The sequence below is a fragment of the Ammospiza caudacuta genome, chromosome 4 (genome assembly GCF_027887145.1).
Source record: "Ammospiza caudacuta isolate bAmmCau1 chromosome 4, bAmmCau1.pri, whole genome shotgun sequence".
Taxonomy (NCBI): domain Eukaryota; kingdom Metazoa; phylum Chordata; class Aves; order Passeriformes; family Passerellidae; genus Ammospiza; species Ammospiza caudacuta.
In genome coordinates, this window is record NC_080596.1 from 6,789,156 (window position 1) to 6,812,686 (window position 23,531).

The 23,531-nt window shown below is 39.0% G+C and overlaps 1 non-coding gene across 1 annotated transcript; it reads right to left on the reverse strand.

The window, feature by feature from the left end:
- Positions 1-20,818: 20,818 nt before the first annotated feature.
- LOC131557340 (U6atac minor spliceosomal RNA) lies at positions 20,819-20,943 on the reverse strand. Its single transcript, XR_009274736.1, has one exon. It is a non-coding gene; the product is annotated as a U6atac minor spliceosomal RNA (small nuclear RNA).
- Between the last annotated feature and the right edge of the window lie 2,588 nt (positions 20,944-23,531).

Consider the following 23,531-nt stretch of genomic DNA (forward strand, 5'->3'; position numbering starts at 1 on the left):
AGGGAACACAGTGTCATGGGAGAGAGTGGGAGCTTCAGACAAAGTTTATTAGAGAAGCCTTCCCTCTGAGTCCCAAGGTGCAGGAAGGACCCCCTTGCTTTCTAAATTCCTTCTCAGAGAGGAGCCTAGGAGGGGCTGGATCCAGTCTTAACTTCAGACTCTCAACAGTTCAAGTCTAAGAAATTATAGATTGTGATTGAACCTTTGTACAGCTTCTGGATTAATGATGGCAAATCAGATATATTCAAATAAAAAATAATGATTTATCATGGTCAATGATTAGACAAAAAGATCTTAATCAGAGTTATTTACTAGACAGTACAGAAAAGTAAAGTATGACAGGAAGTGCACATTATCAAAGTAATTATATTAAAGCAATTGTAACAGAGCTAGCAAAAACCCACTTACTACAGTAGGGATTGATGTAACTCATCCATGCCTACATCTAGGGCTACCAAAAGACATTTATTTTGCTCAGCCTTGAGGAGAAATTTTGAGGGGCATCCCCACCCAAAGGAGGAATCTTCATACACACTCCAAGAAAGGATGTGTTAGAAGAACCTGACCATATGAAAGTGGACTGGACTTCTACAGTCATATGCCAGTCATATGTTTCCAGATCAGCTTAGCAGTTTATCTGCCAAATCCTTGCCCAAATGTTAATTTGGGGTTGATGTGCCAGACTGCCTTTAGCATAATTCAACACCAGAACCAGCATGATGCCCCTGTCAGTCCACCTCTGACAGCCTTGTAAATAGAGCCTTGTCCAACCTGCTTGCCCACAACCCAGGGCAGAGCATCCTGCTACACATACCTGAAAATAAGGATCCTCTAATAAATTAGGATTATTGCTGAAATGTTCCTAATACTGGCCTTCATCTAAATTCATTTGAACACAGAAGCTAGAAGCCTCAAAAAATGTATGAATTATGAATACCAATTGGTTCTTCATGTTTGGAAATCCAACCTGTTTATAGCATTTTCACAGATATGAGCACAGTACCGTGAAAATCAAAATCTGAGTGTCCTTTTTCAGGGTTTTTAATTCAATATAAAACCCTAGCACTACACACTTATTTTTAATAGCCTGCTCTTTGTCATGGCCTTCCAAGTTAAAGATGAGAACAGTGTGTGGAATTTCAAATGTCTTCCTGTGCAATGAAATGCTGTGTTTCTGTTTCATGTTCTTTGTTGTTACTTGGTCAGTCTGTTCTGAACTATTTTCTGACTAGGGAGTGAATGTCAATTGACTTTTCATTTGGTGCAGCAGAATGCTCTGTAATATCATAACCCCCTATTGTGTACAACAGTCCTAGAGTTTTGGAAGTAGACCTCCTTACCTTCTGACCCTGCCTCAGAAAGTGAAAGAATCTTTCTGGACTGTTTCAAGCAAGTGGCTGCAAGGTTTTCTGCTAGCATTTATAATGTGAAGCTTAAAAACATAGTTTTACATTCACTGCTTCTCTAGGGGGTATTCTGCATTTCATATAGTAATCCATTTTTCTCAATTCTAAGTTTAATTCACCTCCAGATTCACCAAATTACTTTTCTTTCAAACTGCTCTTACAACTGCTCAAGAGCAAAAAGGGAATACAGAAACAATGAACAATTGTAGGTATTTATTTTATATTACTATCTTTCAAAACATACTACAGGTAAATTGCACATTCTTTGTGCAATTTCTTCACATGAGTGTGTCCTTGAAAATTCCTGATCCAGTCTCAGCCATGAGCTCAGGGCTCTGGATTTTTTTGAACAAAATTCTGTACTTAGAAAAGTAACTATTTCCTTATTAAAAGCAGCTGATACTGCTTATGAATAGGAACAAAAAAAAAAAAAAGAAAAAAAGAAAAATGTAGCTATGTTCACCAATGTAGAACGGAAAATTCAGTGGGGCTGAGAGGGTAGTTTAGATTAAGTCCTGCAGCCTAAATATCTGACCAGAACTGAGTCTGTGTATGTGGAATTGTTGGAGCAGCAGGGAAGGGCAGAAATAGAAACACACAGGTCACCCATGCCAGCTGTGACATGGTAGCACAGACCAGCTGAAATGGAGAGCAACTTTGAGGGACTGTTCAAGCAAGTGAGCAAGTCTTTTTTTGACCCATTAATCCTCTATAAAAGTTCTCAACATACAATCTGAAATGATATTAACAAAAAATACCCTGTGCTAGCCATTAATTTTAAGTACTCAGTGTTGATCAGTCCTGCAAAAAAAGTGTCTTTTTCTTTTAGAATAAATGTCAGTCACTACTCTTAAACTTTAGATATTCTGCTAAAGTGTTTTCTTTCTTTGCTGTTGCCCATCTTCTCTTTATCTGCCCTGGATTGGTATAAATAAACATGCCTACAGTAATGAGTAGATATTGAAACTTTTCCCATGGAGATCTTATGGAGAGAGACAACATTTCTCTAGATATAGTACAACAAAAATGCTTCTTTCCCCTGGCAGACCTTAACAAAAAATATTTCATGATTTGAGATTCACTAAAGGGTTTTGTTATTGATCAAAAGAGCTGCAGTGGTATCTTCACTTAATGCTTCATCACATTCACAGGCAGCTTCACAATGTGGCAAGGTTTTGGACACATTTTATATCATTATCACTAGAAAAAGTTGGTGAAACTTAGTCTGTGCTTATGTACCACAGTTGTCCTCATTCAAAAAGGAGAAAAGAAATTAAAAACATAAAATAGTTGCAACTGCCTGATACTGGAAGTTAGGATGAATAAGTTCTCTACACTTCACTAAGGAGTTGGCTTATAAAAGTCATCCTCATGCCAGCATTTGCAGGTATAGAAGGAATTGCTATTCCAGCAGTTGTTCCAATTTATTTACAGATAAAACCCACAAATGTTGTCACATGGGGAGACGTAGCCTCCATTATTAGAAAAGCTGCTGTTTGGAGCCTAGACACCGAAAAAAATCCTTGTCCTAATTTGAGATGGTCCTAATTTGTGCTCCTCTCTGATGCCTCAGGCAATGCTTGTCATTGGCAGCTAAACTACCTGGACTGCCTGTATAAGCATCTAACAAATCAGGGAAGAAGCAGCCCATAAAGCTTTTTTCTCACTCCCTAAGGTCTGCTATGCAGTCCTCTTGACAGACCCTATGATTAAGCCAGTAACCCAGTCTGGCATCTGGTGATAAGAGGAGAGAGTTTCATTTTGTATACTGCAGTAATAATTACAGTTAATATAACTTTCCCAAAGGTCCTCAGCTGATGTCAGTTCTTCCCGCACTGCTGCAAGTGACTGGAAGCTGATATATGATCAAGACGACCAAGACAGCTGAAAGGTCATAGCAGCATTGCAAATATGCTCCTTTTCATGCTGCTGCTGTCAAATGTGGCCAAGCTTAAAGATTCGGGGGTGTGATTTGCATTTTTAGTACATGTGCAGTACTTGTTCTTAATGCCCCACTTCACATAAATAACGTTTTTTTCCCTCCAAGATTCAGGGGCTCACCTATGGGGAATGAATGAGACTTGCCAGTAGCAACCCTCAGGGAACTATTTTACACCTCATGCTAATCATTCATAGGTGCAGAACAGAGTGCAGAACAAGAGGGTGGATAAAAGACAAGATTTATTGATCTGTTTTCCCAGTCTTCTTGAAGTGAATTATAAAGTCACTCAGTTATTAATCCCTCTAAATTAACTAGTGGGGAACCTGTTTGTAGTTGGATTTTGAGACAGAGGTGGAAGCATAAGAGCAGGTCTTTAGTCTTTAAGGAGATACTTGTATTTGGTTGCCTGGATTAATTTACGGATTAATCTCCTGTTCAGCTTCCTTTTTCAGTGGTGCCTAGGAAGGCAACTCACAGCTCAGGAACGCTGACAAGTGTCAGTGATGTAGAGCATTGGACTGCAGTGCTAGTAATTGTTTAGAGCTCTGTGGAATGAATACAGTAAATATATCCATATGAAACAAATCTAGTCCTAAATTGTTCAGGAATTGTCCGATGTATGTTATGGGTCCCCTAATTCAAGCACCGTTGGTTTTTCAGTTTGAAGAGACTCTTTGGTGTGAAGTGTGAATTGTCCCTTCAGCAAGAGACAAAAACCTTGAGAAGATAACTTCAGAAGGCATAAAAATCACATATGAATTACAATGCCAGCAGACTTCAGAGTTATTTCAGTTTGTCAAAGGCAAATTTATTTAACGGCAGTATAAAGGCAGAGTTCAAGCAATGCATTTCCCTTAAGGGTTAGAGACCTGCTAATTTAAGATAAGGCTTTAGTGGTGTGTGTATAATGCAAAAAAGTTATAAGGTAAAATTTCATATCTATAATTTTCAGTCCATGCAAATCATAAGAGTTTGAGCAGATACCCAACATATACGCACAAGCTAAGTCTGCTTTGACTAGTAACTAATTGACATTGATAGACTGATCCATAATGGCATGAACTCTCCTGAACTTATGCTGTCTAATGCATGAATCAAACACAACAACCCCAGAATATTCCCTTTTTCTGTTCCAGTCACCTTAATGGTGTCTTTTACAGGCACATTTTGATGAGGTTCTTATAAACATTTGTAAAGAGTGTGCAGTGGGTGCACTTGCACTCTACTTGTCCTTTCTGTTTCTGCTGTCAGAAATCTAAGGAAAAAAGGAAAGCAGATGAGCATACTACCTAACACTTTCATCTTGTTCACATCATCACTGATGGGGTTGTTGAGATCATTTGTTCCCATACTGTTTGTTGCTGACTGAGCAGCACTGTCACTTGGGCCGTCAGTGATGCCATCTCGTACCCACAGCGGACCAGCACTTCTCCAGAAAAATGGCTTATACCTTGGGGAACAGATGGAGAGGAAATAGTCATGGCCAAAATGAAAGAAATCAGGGTTTCTCTCTACAGCTTCTGTAAGTGCAGACACTGTCTCTTTATGAAATGGGCACTAATCCCAAGCATTCATTTTTCTGGTGGCTGTGGCATCCAGCAAGGTGAGTTTGAATGGACATGCCATTTAGTGCTGCCTCCCACACCCCCCAAGGGCCAGCTCTGTTTTCCTGCAGGCAGCTCTGGTCTGCTGCCCTTGGCTGGCTGTGTCCCATGCAGAGCTGTTGCTGCTGACAGGCCCAGGGAAGCTGCTGCCATGATAGCCTGTTCTGGGATGACATTTCTTCTTCATCTGGAGCCTGCACATTGATGAGCCTGCTGCTGATTGTTTGTTACTGCTTATCACAGCCCCAACATTTCCAGTGGGATTCTCCTCTTTCAGTGACACTGGAGCTTCCTTCTGAAGTGGCTTTGTAGTGTAGAGATACCCAGCTGCGTTGCAGTGGTCCCTCAACTGACCTCTGCCAAAACAAGACAAATGCATGAGGAATGTAATTAGTTTTCTGCCCAGAAAAGTGAGTCTCAAAGCCAGAATCACCTCTGCAGGCTCACAAGAAATGCTGCCTTGTTAGCAGTCTTCCACCTTCCCCACGCACACATTTGCCACCTTGCTTTGCTCACATCCTTCACTTTGTCCTCTCAAATTTTTTCTCAACTTAGTCAAAAATTCACTCAAACTTTACTCAAAAATTTTATATTCAGTAATTATGACTAATGTTGTCTTCCTTCACTCACCTTCCTTTTTTTCTCATGGACTAAAGGGGATTTTTTCCCTATGCTCTGCAGTCTCCTCTAACATCATTCCCTGAGCAGTGCTGTGTATAGATACAGGGGCAATCTCAATATCTGTTTGTCACGAAAACAATAAACACCAATCTCTTTTGGTGGTGGCATTATGTTTTGAGAATGTAAATTTGTCAACCTTATTTTTCCATCATAGACAGGATGTTTTTACCTTGCGCTCTATTTGCTGCATACTTCACTGCACCGAATTTTTCCAAAGCTAATTAGATGTTGGAATGGAAAAGCCTTCATAACTTTTCTGTGAAAATGATTTAGTGGCTCCCTCCTGTTTCTGGCCAGTAAGACACTGAAGGAAGTTTTGCCAGGAGAAAATGTAGTAGCCCTTCTGTGCATCACAGCATCTTGTACTAAAAGACATAGGATTGTAGCATTTTTTCGGGTTAGACTATATTTGTTTTTCTGAGGGAAAGAAAATAAATACATTCCTAGACCCTAATTCTAGACATGGGTTTTCCAAAGCTGTGTAGAAGTGCTGAGTGCTCTGAGTGCTTTCTCCCATCAGACACTGAGTTCCTGTCAAAGCTACCTCGAAAATGCTGTGTGTTCAGCTTGTCTGCACTGAACAGATTAGCCCAAAATGCCTCCCTTTGCCCCGGAGGTTAGAAGAGACCAAAAAGAGTTTGGTCTCAAAAACAAGTTGATTTCAATAATTACTACAATAGTACTCTGGAGCAGATAAAAACAAGGTACTTCTGAAAGAGTTGCTTTTTATTTTGGAAAAAAAAAATTGAGGCAGATAAGTTTATCCCAACTTGGAGTGCTTTTTGATATATTTGACTTCAGGCATTTGATTTATTTACAATGAGCACTGAAATATGTTGTGGAGCCATGGTATTCAAAAGAATTCCTTTCCTGAGGAGCAGTGCCTTCCTTATTTCTTTTGTAGAAAAATGAAATGTACCCTTACTATGGGAGACCATTGATTTTTCAGTGAGGAAACTCAAACTGACTGTAGTTCATCTAAGGTCACTTTTTGAAAAGTACTGATAATGACCAAGAAGAAAAATCTTTGAACAAGGATCATTGGCTAATGGTTTCACAGTGTGCTTAAAAGAAGTGTTGCTTCTGTACCTTCTGACAGGAGGTTTCCCACTCTCAAGTGTGAGGCACAACTCTGGGTATGGCAATCACCCTGTGGCTGCCTAAGAACCTGCTTTTTATCTCACTTGTAACCTCCCAGTTAATAAAATAGGCATTGAAAAAGGAGGAAAAATAGCATGCCAAAGCTAAGTTTTGTGCACATTTGTTGAGTGTTAATGTAGCTGGGACCACCACAATTGTCCTGCAAGTACATTATTTATTTGCATTTGAGCTGGCACTCTGGCTTTCTTGCCTCCCAGAATCTGCAGGCTGGTTTGACAAGTGTGCAGAGCTGTGAACGCAGCTTGTTGAAATCCCATTTTTCTTGCATTTCTTACTTAAGTAAGGAAATAAAATGATATTTTGTTTTGCCCAGCAATGGAGGAACTTCTCTGCCTTGAAGGAGATTTCCTAGGCTGTTACTTGCATGGAGTGATTAGATAAATGACTGTAGCCTCCTGCTTTGACGCTTGTTTGGTTCCAGGGTAAAACTACTCTCTCTTTGGGCAGAACCTACCAGCAAGGTTATGGTAGGGACTGAGCCCCATTTTGCTCTTCATTGAAGTGTGCAGTGACCCGTGCATACCCAGACATGCCCAAGAGTCCAAAGTGGTAGGACAGCAACTCGGGGACCAGTTGTTGGCTTGTGGGATGTCTTGTTTCTGCAGGATCAAGCACTATGAAGGTAGGGCAAGGTAATTTAAGGGTGCCTTTTGTAAGTAGCAGTGAGAATAATGCAATGTGCTTACTTTAATGACACTAATTTTGCAAAGCTTTTGAGAAACAGTATGAAATGAAATTGTTTTAAAAGATAGACTGGTTTGATCAGAGCATGGAAGCAGAACAATGGCTGGGCATCCAGCATATTAGCTGAGAATAAACATATTCATCAAGATAAGATTTTATTACTGTTCAAAGGTACTTGCCATTTGAAAAAGACCAAAATAAAGCAACCAAAACTGTGTCTTTGTTGAATCAAGGTTGAACTTGATACTGTTCTTGTCTCCCCCTGGAAAGGAAAAATCTGTGAAATTATTTTCATCAATTCACAGTAGAGACTAGAGGTATTCTTTAGAACAGTCTGATACTATTGAGATAATCTTCTGTACAATAGCTGATGTGGGAAATCATTATTCTGGATGTTGTGGTCACATCTCTCAGCACTCATGGATTTCTTCTGTTCAGGAAACTTCAATGATAGCTAAACACAGCTTCTCACTTTCTGTCCCTGACCTCTGCCACCCAACAACCAAACTCTAGTGAGAAGGCCCAATGGAAATTGATATTAAGTTGTTTGACTAAATCTTTTGAGCTACTTTAATTCAACTGTGGAGTTTGTGTTTTTTATAAAACGAATAGCTTTTCTGTTGAAAACAAATTTTCACTTGCAACTCTTTCTTTCAAGTATAAAAAGTCAAATCTAGATGTGATCTTCTGAGTAACAGTACTTGAAAAGCTACTGAGGCCTCTTTTTTTTCCATTGTTCTTCTCTGTGCTTAGAGACCAAAGTAAATCGACATAAATTTCTTTACTGATTTTTTTTGTTCCAAGACCATTTGCAACTGAATACTATTCTTTCATTTTTGTACAATTATAGATGTTTTCAAGCACTAGAAAAGTCTGTAAAACTTTCTTCTTACCAATTTTTGTTTTTATTTATTATTACTTACTTATTTTTCCCCAAGACCTTGGCATATGCACACACATATATGGTCCAAATTCTGAAGGACTTAACACTAAATTGTGCTTTCAGATCATTTTAGTGAAGTGAAAATTTTCAAAAACACACTTTGACATTGACCTGGCTCTAATCCAGATGCTAACACATAGTTAACATTAACATGCCATAAGAAAAATGGTCATTTCAGAATATTTATGCATTAATGCCATAAAATATATTAATAGGCTTGGAGGCATTTTTATATTCTGTACAGAAAAAGTCAAGTCTTCACTATGTTCTTAGACCACTTAATTTTAAGTTTTATATTTAAGAGTTATCAATCTCAGCAAATTATGTTAACCACTTGGAAGTTGAGAATTATTCTATATTTTTTCCCCTTTTCAAGAATAGCAATTTTCAATAACTACTGAGACACAGCTTAAGGAGTGAAGGAAGCATAGTAATTTCCTTAGACATATCATAAAATTTGTGATGAGTCCTATTTATTCTTCAAATTTGCTTTAAATTAGGAAGCGATGCTCTTAATATATGGTATGGGGCGTGTAAGAAAAATAGATTTATTTCTTCAGTGGGTGGCCCACACAGAAATCTGCTTCTAGTACCATTTTATTTTACTTACTGTGTCAGTTTAAGGGTCCTTTGGGGATAGTTCCTCTTGCATTAGCACCTGACTCAGAAATAATCTGGCTGCCCATTTCCACAGGGAGCCAGAGCTGTGAGCTCCAAGAGCAGGAGACCGTTTCTTTCTCTGCCATTTGACTCTGAGAAGATGCATTTTTCAGCAGACTTAGAGTTCACAGTTCTGCCTGATAAAATATAGCTCTCAAGCCCAGCACTTCCAACCTTTCAAAATTCAAAGGATGCCTTAGCATTGCTGAAACAATCAACAGACTGTATATGAAACGCTGCTGCAGCAGCTTCCTTTAATCAACTCCTGCAACCTTTGGCTACATTCAGGTGCTTTTCTGAATCACAGAATGTGGCAAAAACCACCATTTTGAAGCTATTAGGAACACAGAACCTGTTGTTTTTGTCATTCCTTCATACATTAGTATATCTCTTTTAATATTTTTGGAAAAGCACATTGTTTCTGCACTTCAAGATCCAGCTGTTCCTGGACTTTTTACTAAAGTCTCTAAATAAGAATTTACTATTAATATTGCTAGGAGCACTGCAAAACTGGGCTGTTGTGCTCCTTCAGCACCACTGCGAACTTTTAATGTGTACTAATCTATTTATCTAGAACATGTTGTCTTCAGTGAGGAAAATTAATGGTGAGGTTTTAATTTGGCTGCATTTCCATATTATGAAGTTGAAATGGGAATTAAAGAATATTACAGGAAGCTACAGAATAAAAGCACTGCTGGAATAAATAGCCCCCATTATAAGCACAACAAAGCCTACATAAATTTGAACCCTTACTTGGAGCTTCCCTAACATGATACCCATCACCTGGCTGTCTTGCAACCCTTCTGAAGAACAGAGGACATGCATAAGGAACGGCATTGCCAGCAGATAAGGGAGGTGATGCTGCCCCTCCACTCAGCCCTACAGCTCTTACTTTGAGACATGCCACTATAGTAAGCATAAAGCTAGTTCTGCTTTGTCTTTTGCATATAAAATAACTCAAGAAGGACAGGTCAAGTAAGGTTTTTATATTATTTCTAATTTTATGGAACAGCTTTTGGCAAGACTCAAAAAGAATCGCTTCGGATGAGCATATTTCTCATGATAAAAACAAGGCAATAAAGTGACTGGGCTAAATACGTGATTGTCTCTCATCAATAAATAAAATGAAAGTGGAGAGAACATCTGTGACCACAGAAGAATTCAGATAATAGAAAATTTAGCACATTTTACTTTTGAAGTCTTGTACTGCATCTAAAGAGATGGATCTTACTCTTCCAGTCGTCCTTTCTGCACTCATTTTACTATGAAAAATACATTGGATATTGCTTTTCTGTAGATAAAATGGTTATTATTCTGCTGAATGTTAGAATAATTTAGACTCTAAACCAGCTAGATTATGCATCTTGACACAAAGATTTTATTTGGAAACAGGCAATAGAAAAGCATCAGTTATTAAATATCTCACAACTGCTTCAGGTTTTAACTTTAGATCCAAAAAAAAGCTTACTTAGCAAAACAAGACATAAGTAGACTCTACTATTAAAATCTAGTTTAGCACAGCTTTGTCATCCCAGCTTTGAGAAGGACATTTTCATGGTAACCTAATAGCTGGAAAGAAAAGGTGAGGTTGGTGCTTAAGTATATTTTGGTCATCATAAATATCATGAGGGGATTTTGAAAATCTGCTTTTGATATGAGGGTACAGTGTTGTGCTCATCCTATAATAATTTTTGTTAGGAACATTCCTATTACTTACGAGCATTTCAAGTCATAGATCTAATAGCAGATCCCCAGACACCAGATGCAAATGTGAAGTGAAAGACTGGATTTTATAGCTTTACACATAGTCCCGCTGTGTTCTGTGTTCCTTTATTCTCAGAGTAGTGCTGTGACCTTTCTGTCGGGAACCTCCACCAGATAATTTTAAAATTTATTTTAGCTGCCTAACTGCTTTTTTAGATAGTGTTTGTCCTATTGAAACTGTAGCTAGAGTGGAGAAATTTTGCTTCATTTTAAGTCAGATTGCTTCACTGTTCCATTTCCTATTACTGATAAACCAAGCTAAGATGAATGTGAAACGAATATAATAACTTTATAACAGACTTCACAACGACTAGAAAATTAGGTAAAACCATAAAATTCTATCCATTTAAGCACATGAATTAAAGTGTTGATTAATTACATTGATAGAGTTAACTGGTAAACAGCTGAAGCTAACTTGGTTTATCTTTGCATTGCATTAGTAGCATAAATTAACTGTTGTCTAAATCTGAAAGAAAATTGTGATCCACCTAATCATTTAAAAATATAATGTACTTTAAAAAAAATTCCCAGTCTGTTTCTGAAGAGAGCTTCTGAGTTTCTGCAGGATCAACAAACAAGATAATCTTTAGGGGAGAGGATATTTGAGTTACGCTACCGGTTTAATTTTGTTACGGAGATAAGGATATTTTTAATATATGTATATACTCTGCAAGGATGATGGTGTACAGTGTGCCATCTGCTCATTTCTGCTCTTTCCATATTTATCACCAGGAGACACTGAAGTTTTTCATTTTCATCAGTGCTCTGAGCTTCTTATATGTTTAATTTTTTTCCCCCAAGACTTAGGAAAAACCCCTACAGACAGAACAGAGTGGTCAGCAAATCCACATACTCAAGGGAACAAAATAGACCAAGTATAACTTTGGTTACTGCTTTCACACACCTGAAAAATGTGTCCAGAGGCAATGTCTGAGGGGCCATATACACTTATGTAAATGAAAGTGCTTCTTTGCATTGAGATAAGCCTTGTAAACCTATTTCCTGGAGAGTATTTGTAGCACAGTTGCATCCTTAACTTCTACAACTCAATACCATTTTTGATTCATTATTTTTCCAACTAAGAAATCTTCTTATGAACAGTGTTTGGGGTTTTAAGCATAAAATAAATTTTAAAACAACACTGTTATTTTTTTCATTTGCCTTTATTTTTTGAGTGTCCCAGAGATCTCTGATACAATTTTTCTTATGTGAATCCCTTGAGTGCTCCTGCTCAAGCAGCACAAGGCATTTGTCACCAGTTACATTTTTTCAACAATGTCCTCATTTTACTGTGCTCCTGTGTCAATACCCAAACCAGCCCCCTAAGTGTGTCCAGCCATGTGTTTCTTATGCTGTTTTTAAGTGTTCTTATGGTGTTTCCTGGTTAAATTCTACCTCTTATTCCAGAGGTCTGCTACTGGACTAACCTGATCCAAAGAAGAAAAGCAGGTTTGGAGATTTTGGTGTGGAGGTGGCTTTGGTTGGTGGGGGTTTTTGGGTTTGTTTGCTTGTTTTTTCAAAATTGTGGACTGATTCACATTCTCCTTGGCACTACTGCTTCTGAGGACTTCAGTAATTAAGGATGGGCCATTTATTCACTTTTCTGTAGTCTATGAAAAGCCTTTCCTTGGGTCTGTGGCCATTCTCAGGCTGCATGAATCCATTAACTTTCTCAGCAGTCAGGTTCTTAGTTCCCATTCAAGTTACAGTGAATCATCTCTGGGGATGCACTGTTGCCTGCATTTAAAGCTTGTCCTTTACAAATTCTTCACCTTGAATTAATAACTTCTTTTTATAGAAAAATAACAATTGGCATAATCAAGAAAAATTTTTAAAAATCACTAGAGTTAAAGAAAAAATAATCTTGTTTTCTTGTTTGCAGTTAGAGATGAAATCCTAGTGACACTGAGTGACTGTATGACCAAGAGATTGAGCTAGAAGAGATTCTTCTAGAAATATGCGTAGCTGAGAAAGGTAGAGAGTAGCAAGCTGTGAGGGAATAATGTGCTGATAATTTGTATTAGCATTAAATGTGCCTCTAAATCTCACATGCTCATATAAAGCTGTGAACCTTTCAAGGCTTATGTATCATGATTGGCGTAAATTATTAATCATCCCTGGAGAGAAAACAAACACCCAGAGGTGACAAAATCAACGTGTTAAAGCACAATAATAAAGGGAATTGAAACACATAAGTTAACAATTAGAGCTTAAGTATTATCAATTTGAATGTTTATGGCTAACAAACCACCCTCTCAACTAATGTACTTCTAATTTGTATAATTTTCTTGTGATTTAGTATATGGTATTTGAGATAATTGTACCTTGCTAATTTTAAAAAGTAGCAACTGGAGACCATGGCAATAGTTTCTGAATCAACCATAAAATGCATTGTTAACCAATCTGAGGTTTTTTTCACTGTTAAAAAGTAATGTCACCTCAGAACTAGTAGTTAGTATGTCTCTGCACAAAGCAATTTGGGGCTGTGGCACCACAGTATTCTGACCACAGCTGACTGCAGTGCAGGCAGAAAATACCACAGCTGGAGAAATAATCTGTAATGAAGGACTTGTTCCACAAACGAGTCATTTTCTCATTAGGGAACATGACAATCAAGATTCTTAGTAGCTTAGTCATCCAGGTTTACTGATGACAAATTCTTCCCTGCAATTTTTCATCCTTTAAAGTACTTGGATTAGTTATTGCTGTAGATCAGTTCTGTAAATTTAAACTCTTCAGTTACAAATGTTCACTTCTGGAGAAAGCTTGCTTTGAAAGTACTGGTACATAAACTATGCACTTTCATTTTTCATGAACAGGGCACAATAAAAATTTAATTATTTTTATGTTAGTTGAAAGTTAACAGAAATTAAAAAGCTGCTAGTTTGGATTTTAATGTAAACTGGAAAATAAATTTAGCCAACATTGCATGTTTATATTGCTATAACTCAGGCTATTCAATATTATCATAGTTAATTATCATTAACCATGATAATATTGAATATTTTACAAGATTTCTTGTTTCTAGAAGTCACTGGTAAAGATCCAGGGCATATGCTGAACACAGCATGATCTTCCTGGACAGCAAAAATGTTATGCGCCATGCTCCAGGAACGAGACTGGGGAAATGACCAATGCTGAATAAAGATGTCAGCTCTGCTGGGGGGATCCCTCACCCCAGGTGGTTTCCTCCTGTTGGCAGCCCCAGAGCATGGAACTGGGGACAAGCACCCAGGCATGGCGTCCCGGCTGGAGCCACAATGAGCACCTGCTGCTCATCGTGCGGAATCGTGGCTGGAGGTACCAGGGAAAGAGGGAGGAGGCTAAAGGATGAGCATCCTGCGATTGGCTATGGAAGGAGAAAGGAAAACAGTCAACTGGTAAAGGTCTCCGGTGAATTATCTTTGTCCTTCCGGAAACCGATACTTTGGCATAATACTGCACAAGGTTTTATGTGTGTGCCAGCTCTCATCAGCCCCTGCTGGAGTCTGAATACACGACAGAGCTGCTGACCTTTCTTTTCTCTTCTTGGTGCACAAGCCTGATATAGAGATGTCCTTTTGCTTTGCTTTGTCCTATACAAATCTCATTGTTCTCTCCCCAAATACCATGGATAATGTAGAATTAACTCCATGCCACAAGATACAAAATAGTGATAATGCAACACAGTGGCTAAAAATCACTTGAAGACAGACAATCAGCTACTATCACCAAATTGTCCTGGATTGCAGTTTATATTTAGTCTGAATGTCAGAAAAGATGGATTCTTTAAAGACTGAGGGGAAGCTACAGCTTTGCCACTTGTTTCAGTCTGAGTATTACCCTGGAACAAGTTGGGAAACAGGCTGTAATTGGAGCCACTGTTCTTTCATTGATAACTTTCTGTAAGCACATACTGCAGAGGGGAAGGCAAGAAGAATAAATTAAATACATTGGTCTTTTATAAAAACTGGATTGGTCTATCCTGGTTGCACACCTCACATGTTGGATGGTCCCACTCCTCTTGGTCTGGCTCTCTGGTTGGATGCACCTCAGCAGCAATGACTTCTTCCCTTTGCTTCTTGAGGAATGAGTGGGGAGTTAGAAAAATAGTTCACAAAGACGAGGGAAGGGAATTGCTGCTACTCCCAGGCTGGTATATAGATAATTTAGATTGGAAAAGACCTTTAAAGTCATGAAGTCCAATAATCTGTACTATGTCTGAAGTTAGACCTCTGTGCCGTTTCACATGGACTTGGCACAAGTTTACTCCCTACCAGCATCACTATCTGTACCCTGGCCAAAAACCCCAAGGGGATTCAGGCCAGCAGACACTTTTGTTTCCTCCTCATCTGCTTAGACACCACAGGATATATCTGATCTACCTGTGATGAAAGGGAAAAAGAGCCTTGCATACCTTTTTTCCACTGAGCAATTAAGAGCTGAGCAGCAAGTTAGCTTCAGACAAATAAAGGAAAGAAATAATCTCCTGCTTGTGTCCAGAGTGACCGTCTGGCCGACCGACTGCTAGCAGTGTGTCACTCCCCAGGAAGCCTGCTGACAGCCCAGCACACATCAGCCTCATTTTCTGAGAGGTTCTTTTTTGTTAGAAAAAGGGAAACAGCTTTTGAAGGCTCCTTGTTGAGCTCACAGCTGGATTTGGGAATCAGACAAGAAGTTACCTGGGGCTGACATGGAAGTCTTTGACATAGCCTTACTTAATAGAACAGTTCACATCCCAGACAGCAGCAAGAGGAAAAAACAGCAGTATTCCCATGGTGCTGTACTTCTGGCCATTCTTGAGATATGTGCCCTCAGTCTGACACAGGGTAGGAATAAACTATGAACCCTGTGATTCACGCTGGAGCTGGGCACCATGGGCTCTCCTTACCCTGACCCATGCCTTCACTGGGAAATGTTCTTGAAGAAAATAAAGAAAATAAATGTTCTTGGTCAAAATAAAGAAGCATGAATTAGCAATGACTATATGGACTATATAATGAGTAATTCCATGTTTGTATTCCCAGGGATTAATCCACAGGCAGCAGTTACAAGAATGTAATTATTTGATGTAAATGATGACTATTCTTATTAATAATGTTTATATTCTCTCTCTATGCTATTTGAGTTCCCTTTCTTATCATTACGGTAGAGGAGTTTCCTCTTTAAAGTTAATTTCCTTTTTCCCCCTAGTTTCCCTCCATAAGAGAAGTAAAAACCTTCCTGAAATCTGATGGCTCTGCTGCTCTGGACCAGAGCAGACAGCCAGTTCCATTTCCTTGCCAGTTAGTGATTTTCTCATGCTGACAGATGTGCGAGACAGCGATAGATCAGATTAATTCTAATTTCTGAAGTGAGCCGACATTTGAACCCAGCTAATTTAAAATGTTCTTTCTGTGTTTAGTCTGCTCAGGCAATTTAACTGCAAATCTTTCTCTCAGTGCTGTCCTTTCAGCTCCTGCCGTTGGGTACATGGACCCAGCGCTCACCGCTCGCTTATTACGGCAAACAGATGCGAGCAAATGGGCAGCTCACATGCATGCAATGCCCTGCATTAGTTGCCTCTTCTGCCTCAGCACAGCTTTGGAGGACAGCTCAGCTTGCCCCTCGCTAGGGGATGGCTCCTTCTCACCTTGTCACCCAGAAGCTGAGGGACATCACTTTGGGAAGGGTGGTGGAGGGTACGAGCTTCAGCCATCTCGCAAGGCAGCCCTCTGTTTCATCCTATTATTTTCTTGCTTTTCATGACTCACCAGCCTCACAATGTGATTTGAATCAGCCTAGCATAAATATTTTTTTAAAACACTCATTTTTCTTTGTTTCCACAGATGTCCTTTCCAAGGCTGCTTTCATTTCTCTCAATTCCTGTCTTTGCTATTTCATCATGAATACACTTGCAGGCCTCTTTCTAGGATATCCAAAGGTATCTGCATCAGAATATGTCTCTTTTTCTGAAGAGGCTCTATAATTTTCATTGTAAATAATGAAAGCCCAAGATTGTTTTCAGTGAAAATTTGATTTTTTTCTTTTAATAGAAAATGGCCTCAGCCTATAAAAATTGCTTTAATCAAAATCTCAGTTTTTCACTGAAAATGTCTTGATGTAACCTATTTGAAAAGTAAACATAGGCAGGAAGACAATGTTTTGTCTTTTAAGAGCACTGGTTTACCATTTATAGCCTCTTGAAATTCTTTACACTCCAAATTTACACAATGTGAAATTAGTGTCAATTATGCTAATCTTTTTAATCCACATTCTTAATATTGACAATACTCTAATCTTTCAGACACTCAATTGTTTTCACATTTTATCTTCCTCCCAGCTTGATAAGCAGTGAATCTCTTTCCACACTTTCTTTACTTTTGGTCTTTCCCCTATAAAGCATATACACTTAACACAATTTTATTCTAGTCCTCCTTCTGTCTAATAAATGCATTTCTACTGTAGCCAGCTCTTGTTATCCCTTTGCTTTACTCTCATCTGACTCTCAGAGGAAAATGGAAAGTCTTCCTACAGGTTTTCAAAACAAAACCAGACAACTTTCCCAGTAATTCCATATTCTGGTAGAATTCCATATTTCTGATACCAAAATAAGGTTAGGAATCTACCATAACATATTACTGGAACAAGGAAAAACCAAAATGCCACAGAAAGATAGTTCATAATTTTTAATTTTAAAAAGTAATTTTAGATGTTTTAGAAAGTTTTGCCATTTGCTTTTGAGAACTTGGAAAGGTTTCAGAAGTCTTAGTAAAAAAAGCTGGTTTTCACTTCCTCAGAAGTTTTCTCTTGTCAGTGGCACTTTCTGCTCAGCCCCAGCCCCCGGCTGTTTGCATTTTTACCTCCCCTGATGCTTCTGTGTGCCTGTCACAGGCTGTATCCGTGTCCTTTAGTCCTTCTGCAGCTGCAGTCACAGATCTGTGCAAGAAATTCGTCTTTCAATGGATTTACAATCTGCTATTTTAATCAGTTCTTCCTAGACATTATATGCCTTTAATCCAGTTTCATTCATAGCTACTGGTAACTTTGATATTTTAATCAAATGTTTTTGTCCATTGTATTTTGCTTTTATTATCTGAGACTGAAGAATGCTGTTCTCTCTGTTAATAGTGGACTTCTTCAACACCTCTTTGGGCAACCTTAGCAGATCCTGGGACAGCATTTTGAAACTGTGGTCTCATATAATCAATGATAAAAAATTAAGATTAAATCTTGCAAAAAATTCTAATTAAAAATAAGTGTAAATGAATACAACTTTGTTTTTGGAGATGCACCATTTAAATAAGTGTTTTTCCTATCAGAAATAGCATATAGCATATTGTTTACTGCTTTGGAGAAATGGTACCAGTATGTGGCAGATAATAACCATTTACCTTAATGGTAAAACATTTATCTTAATGGCAAAATCTCTTTTGCATAAGTTCCATACATTTATTTTTCTCTTTTGCCAGGACACGCTGACAAAATTTAACCTTTGTCAAGCTTTGAAGAGAATGTGTCTAATTTCTGTCTCACAATACTTCCTAGCTCACTATAAATACAATGTCATTCTTGAGCAGCATTGTATACTGAGTCTGTAATGTCTTGCAAGATAATTATTTCAGCTCATTGAATAAATGAAAATTACATGGGATCCATTCCAAACCTGTTTTGTTTTTTTTTCATCATTTAACTTGCTCAGTGTCTTGATTTTTTGCCCTTTTCCATGCACAGATATTTAATTATTTACTCCATTTACTCCATAAAACCTTAAAAATAAAGGAAGGAAAGCTCCCCATCACGCCAGATCAAACATTTGTAAATATTGAATAAGTGGATAACAAAGCATGCTAGACAAGACCATGATCATATAATGTGACAGTACTGTTTAATAAATCCTTTCAAGAAGTGTTTGCTTCATTGTCTTTGATTGTTGCTGACTGGTTGCTTCAAGTTTCTTACTGTTTCTGAGAACAGAAAGTCCATGGGGAGCCACACTGCCTTCTGTATCATTGGAATTGATTTGTCCTTTTGTGCTGCTGCAGAAGATGGTGACTGTTTTCATTTTTCTACAGAAATATTTTGCTAAGCATCTCTAACAGAAGGAAAGCATCTCTAATGCACTTCATGGGGTTTTTTTACTCCTTACAGGCAGGACTGCAGGTAGGTAGGGAGCCCTGTGTGACTTCCAACCTAGCAGTGCTGGAGTCTTTATCACAGGTAACAGACCTTCCAGACACTGGGCAGAGAAATCAGAAATTCATTATGAACTATGCCCATAACACCAAGCCAGACCATCCCCACACTGATTAAGGTGTGTGTCAGTACACTTTATCCAGTGCTTAGGAAAGGGCAGCTCTCTCCTCCCTCACTGTTGTCTTTTTCTGCTCCTTTTTTACTCAAATATATGTGGCACTGGAATATTTCAGATCATTTTCCCAGTCTGGTTCAATACACACTGTCAAAGAAGGATTGGAGGGCCTGAGGTGCAAACTGTGCTTCTGTGTGCTTTTGAAACAGTTTGGCTGTGCTCTGCTCTTGAATCATGATAAACTGTAAAATGTCAGGTCAGTCCTTAAAGAATTAGTAAATGAGAGAACAAGTGCTACATGCAGGAGGAGTGAAAGAGGCTCCTGATGAAATATGAGGACAGAGATTGCACATCTGTACTGTATATTGTGCTACTTGATAGTATATTTATATACCTTTTAAAAAAACAACCCAGATTTCTGACAATAGTCAGTTTTAGAAAAACTGATGACTGAAGCAGAGAAAGCATTAGCTTTCTCATTAAATGCTAGTTACTGATAACACTAGACTGACCTATATACCTCCTAAACAAGAAAAAGGCATTTCTAGAGCACCTGGGGAAATTAGCCATGGCTAACTTTTCTTTAGATTTTAGAAATTATGTTAATCATTTTATGCCTACAAGTTTCATAATGTGGTTTGAGCTAAGCAGCTGTTGCTTACGCTGCTTGTCTCATGCAATGCAGCAGAGTTGCATGAGAATGAGAAAGAGAATGAGAATGAGAGCTTCAGGATCCAGCCACAGCACAGCAGAATATTAATGAGCTAGCTAGCATCCTGTTTGGTGCACACGGGAAGTGAATAAACCCCCAAAAAGATCTGAAATGTTGAAGGAGCCCATAGTGCGGTACAGAGCCCTGCACTGAGGAGCCTTAATCTGTCCGGCCTTCCCACTGCTGCTGCACTCCAAACTCCCATGTGCACTCCCTAGGGAGACTCCAGAAGGGATGGATGGATGGATGGATGGATGGATGGATGGATGGATGGATGGATGGATGGATGGATGCAGGGCTTCTGTGCTCACCAGAAGCTCTTTTGGCACCTTCCCTCCTGTTCTTAGAGCCCACTCTGGCCAGGAGTACCTGCTGCTTTCCTTCCCACAGCATGGACTCAGAGCCAGGCAGGGGAGTGCAGGGCAATGGGGCACAGCTCTGGTCCCCATTGTGGGAAGGAGGGTAAAGCCTGCAAGAAGAAGGCGGAAAGGAATTTTACCAGATCACATCTGAAACCGGAATTTTACCTGTACTGCAAAGAAACCCCGAGTCAGTTCTGGCTGCACACCTGACAACAGCATCTTGAAGTCTTCTGTAACCTACAGTAAGGGTTCTGTGCATTTGTGTCTATACCTCAAGTGCTGGAATAGACATGTTTATGCAATTCAATAGTCCAAAATATTTTTTAACAACCACCAGGGAATTTGGACAGGCAGCAACTTTAAATACTTGCCTTTTGCCTTGTCACGGAATCACAGAATATTCTGAGATGGAAGAGACCCATAAGGATCATTGATTCCAACTCCTGGCCCTGCACAGGACACCCCAAGAGTCACACCCTGTGCCGGAGAGCATTGTCCAAAAGCTTCTTGAACTCTGCCAGGCTTGGTGCTGCGACCACTGCCCTGGGGAGCTGTTGCAGTGCCCAACAACCCTATGGGAGAATAACCTTTCCCTATATCCAACCTAACCAGCTTATGCTGTTCTTTGGGTTAAACATGGTTAGATGCCACAAAGTAGGTGGCATGCCTTAACTGTATGCATTTTGCACAGGCCACAACGGCCTCTTCCATCCTTTTCAAGGGGAGTGCTGATCTTCTTTCCTTTCATACAACACTCAAAAAAGGTCATAATTCAGAATTAACAAACATCCATAATTCATAAGACCAGACATCCAAGTGAATAAACCTTGTCCTGCTTCTACCACCTACTTCAAACCTGCCATATGTCTCCTTGAGGTTTGAGGGGATGAGCACACATCCTATACCTTCACTTCTGCAATCAAAAGTCCTACTGAAAGGCACAGAGAAACCTGGATTATGAAAAATGGCATATAATCAGTAGCATGTAGCATCAGTCTGACTGACATGTGCCTACTGTCACTGCTCTTCCTGATCTTCCTTGTCTTCTGGGGGTGCAGATGACAAGTTCTGTTTTCAGCCGTCTCTTGATGTCAGCCCAACACCCTTCAAAAGCACCACAAGCATATTCACAGCAACACTACTAAATACAGACAGCAGAGGAATGATTTGGAAGCAGCAGTATTTCCCTGTTAGATTCTTGTGTCTCAGATAATGAGATGCATGATGCCTGCCTCATGCTGATAGCTGGGCTATTGCTTGCTTTTTATAAGAAATGATTTGCTGGTGAAAAGCCAATCAGCAAAATGCTGAATGTATTACTATGTAATTTCATGTGAAAATAGATAGAAACAGCCTGTATCCTTGGATAATAACTAAATATTGATTTTCTAGTAGTTGTTTTATCTTCCCCCAAATCATCATTTATTAATGGAGACAGTTCAGCCTCTGGTTTAAATAGGATTTGCTGAAGTTTAAGTCCCTATTTCTCTTACACTGCAGCTCTAAGTAAGCAAATGGTTAGTAGATCTTTTCATCAGTGGGCACAAGGCAAAGGTATTCCAGACTCTTATGGTGAAGGTCATGAGCTCCATTTTTTGAGAGAGACAGCAAAAAATAATTACAAGATTCAGATGCAAAGAAACCAAGAAACACTAGTCCTTCATGCAACGTACATTTAAACCTTGAAATCTTTGCCCATGGAGTATTAAGTGCTTGAATAAGCATAAAAAGCAAGAGAGGTTTGCTTGGACAAGTTGGCATTGAAATACAAGAATTTTGTAGCATTCAAGGATTTATTTAATATAAATTACCAATGTGCAGTGTGTGTAGCTCTGTAGAAAACAGGATATACTGGGGTGAGTTGTCATGATATGCCTGCTCTGTCACTATTCTCTCCCCATCAATTATTCACTTCTTCTGGCCCTCTGGGGTTAGACAGACCTTTGATTCAATCTTGTGTACTCATTTTGATGTTCTAAAAAATAAACTCCTACATTCTGTAAGTAATTTTCAGTTTGACCTTCTATACACAAAAGGTACAACCTCTGATACAGGAAAGACAATTGATGAAGAAAGAGCTTGTCTTATTACCTTGCTTGTGTCCCAGCTGGTGAATAAAAATAAGTTACATTGAGTCCACATTCAGAGTTCACATTTCTGAGTCAGCTATGAGGGAAAGTGAATGAATTTGAGCATAGGGCACCAAGAAGAAAAGAATAGTAAAGCAGAGAATCTAGGTTCATCTGTCTCCTACAAATCAATCAATCAATAAGTAAATTTCATTTTTTTAACTCTCTTGACTGTTTCAAACTGAAATTAGAGATTTTTGTCTCCTAGATTTTAAGGAGAGGCAGGATGCACTATTATTTGACTTCTTAGAACATGTAAAATTGCTGCCTTCCATGGCAAAGAAGAAAATCATGAAAGAAAATTAAGTGCTCTTGTTAGTACAATACACTTAAATTAAAATCCTAAAATGTTCCTTACTAATGAAAAACATCAAGAAATCTCTCCTAGCTACATTAAAATGAAAAAAATTTATTGGAAATAGGTATTTCTCATAAGAACAGACAAGAGGCTTTGGTTTTCTGTATCCATTTTATTACCTTGACAATCTTAACATTAACCCTGCTCAGCTTACTCTCTCATCTGATGCAGTAGAAGAACCTCAGAGCTGCCAAGGCTTGAAGACTACAGAAATTAGCATCTGCATATATAAGATTATAAGTTATCATGAAAACTCAACAAAAATATTGTGAAATCATGTCACAATATGGAAACTAGCTCCCAGAATGATGCTTTTCATTGTGGTAACTTTTGCAATGGACACCTCTCCAGCTTGTTCCCAAATCTGTCTGTAGAATGGCTTTAAGTGGATGTCCAGCAGGAGTTTTGCCTTGTTCCAGTTATATGTTATGGTAGTCTCCTAACTCCTGACTCTCTCTTAGTGCCTCACTAAGAGAACCAAAAAATGTTAACCTTTGGGCATGATGGATGTTTGTGATGATTCTGTGACTAGTCTGAATCAGACAGATGGAGCACTGTCATTCCTATGTGATTTGTCTCTCTGGAAGATCACGGGGTCACAGAATGGGTAAGGTTGGAAGGGGCCACAGTGGGCAGGGCCATCCCAGAGCACAAGGCACAGGATTGTGTCCAGAGGGTTCCTGTGTATCTCCAGTCAGGGAGACTCCACAACCTCTCTGGGCAACCTGTTACAGAGCACGATCACCTGCACAGTAAAGAACTTCTTCCTCATGTTCTGGTAGAACTTCCTGTGCATCAGGTTCTGCCCAGTGTGCCTTGTCCTGTTGTTCAGCACCACTGAGCAGAGCCTGGATCT